The sequence below is a fragment of the Paracoccidioides brasiliensis genome (assembly GCF_000150735.1).
Source record: "Paracoccidioides brasiliensis Pb18 unplaced genomic scaffold supercont2.15, whole genome shotgun sequence".
In the NCBI taxonomy this organism is placed as follows: Eukaryota; Fungi; Ascomycota; class Eurotiomycetes; order Onygenales; family Ajellomycetaceae; genus Paracoccidioides; species Paracoccidioides brasiliensis.
Window position 1 is genome coordinate 331,843 of NW_011371372.1, and position 2,418 is coordinate 334,260.

Consider the following 2,418-nt stretch of genomic DNA (forward strand, 5'->3'; position numbering starts at 1 on the left):
AAGTATTAGAGATACTTTTGATTTAAAATTACTCACTTTGACATATTGTTTGAACAAGATATTCAAAGCAAGTCTAATTCACACAGAACTTAATAAGCAATAGATTATTGAATTAAAGAACTTTCTCAATATCAGTAAATGCTGCAGAGCTAAAACAACCTATTATTAGATTCAAGTAGAAAGAGTCTTCACTATTAAAGATGTTAATAGAAAAACCAAGCAGTATGAGAATAATGAAGCTGAAAAAGAGTAAAATAAGAAGTGACAGAGACTTGAAATTGATATTATAAAAATTGACAATAACTCATTCACACTACTGACAGAAGAAGAATTAAATCAATTTAGAAATGACACACATACTGAGAATGATGTAGATAATCTTTTATTATAGATTAGCTATAAATTGTTGATATAGAGTGTAATAATGAGAATGTGATTCAAGATTTTTATCATTTTGATGTTTTTATCATTTTGATGTAGTGTATTCACATGAGATGTGAGTTGCGCAGCGGCACGATTACAGGCTAAGGATTAGAACTAGCTGAGTATAGCTGAAAATAGAAGCAAGCTAAAACTAAGTACATACTTATAAGACATCTTATAGAGTTGAGCTTTAACTAATTCTTTAATAAGCTTAACAAAACTTAGTTAAAACTTAGTTAAAATCAACTGAAGCTTTAACTGAATCTGATTAAGCTCCAGTAGAGAAGGTGTTTTAGTGAGATCTGTAGATTTCTCTTAAAATGTTAGATTTTTTCTGATTTCTCTCCAAAAAGTCAGGAAAATCTTCTTTAAATTTAACTTTTTCTTTGATAAAGAAAAATTCAAATATTGAATCTATATCTATTTTGAAAAATTGAGCTATATACTAGTTATGTGAAGAAAATTTCTTTAATATAGATAGAATCAATTAGTTTTTAATAATTTCTCTATAAAAAATTGCATTTTTTTTACAAGTTTTTTTATTAAAAACTAATATTTCTTTTCTGACTTAATCAGAACTAAAATTATTAGTTTTTTACCTCTTCTATATTTTAAGAAGTATTTATAAAGATTTTATTAGTTTATTTTAAAATTAATTTCAGTTTATTAGATTCTCTTAAAAAATCTAGTCTAGTTACTGAACTAATAGTAAAATCAGAAAGATTTCTATCAAAACTTGTTAAATTAAATATATAAAAACTATAAATAGAAGTTAAAAAATAGAAAAAATACTTTCTACATCTGAAATAAAAAAAGAGACTTAGAAAAAGACTTATCAAAGACTATTTAAATAAGAGATTAAAAAAGAAATAAAAAAAATAAATTGACAGATTAAGTTAAACAGCTTGATAATTTAGAGCTTGTAGTATTTATATTGAAAAATTAAATAGATGAAGAGAAAAATCAGAAAATTATTAATCTTTTAATTTTAATATCAAAGCAAATTTATTAGATCATCAAGTTCAAAGTGAATAAAATCAGCTCAATTAGATATTCTACCTCAATCTTAAAGTAGTCAATTTAAAATGAAAAATAAGAAAAATTAATTATTTAAAATATTCTTAATAATATTTATAATAATAAAGAAGGTATAATAGTATTGAAGAAAGAGATAGAGAATTATAATTCAATAATTTAACTGAAGAATATTTCTATTTGACTGAGCAAATATGATATTTGATAAAAGAAAGTAGTAGAATCAGTATTGATTGTAACTAAATCTTCAGAATAGATAAAAATTTTATCACTCTTTATAGCTGATCAAGTACTAAAAACTTTTAAATATATTGACTTTAAATTCATAGTTAAAACTCATATTTAATATAAAGAATATCAAAAATAAGGTTATTTTATAGAAGCTTACAAATACTTTAAAGTAAATAAAATTTATATAAAAAATTATAGTATAATAGATTATACTTATATTATATATAATATAAAGAGTAAATTATATTCTCATATTATAGTTAAATATAAAAATTGTAAGGAAAATCATATATCAACTGCTTTAATTTACTCTTTCTATTCAAAAATTAAAAAAGATGAAGCTTCATGAGAGAATTAAAGTGATAAAACAGTCTCTAATAAAAATAAAGTAAATTTTCAATTAAAAAGTAAAACTAAAAGAAGAAATTCTCAAGTAGAGAGATTATCAAAAAGTAGGTTTTCAGTAAAAACTAAACAAACTATCAATTAAACTACTTTTATAAGAATATTTTATCCTAGATCTCAGAAATTGATTTCTATAGAAGCTATTATAATCACTAATAATAGTGAATTACAATATTAAAAAGAGAAAAAATTTTGTTTATATAATTATTTAAATGTTTATTATAATAAAAAAAAAATAAAAAAAAGTAAAAATTTTCTTCTAAAATTATATTTTTATAAAGTAATATAGAAAAAATAATATTTCTATTTATTTTTATTTAAATG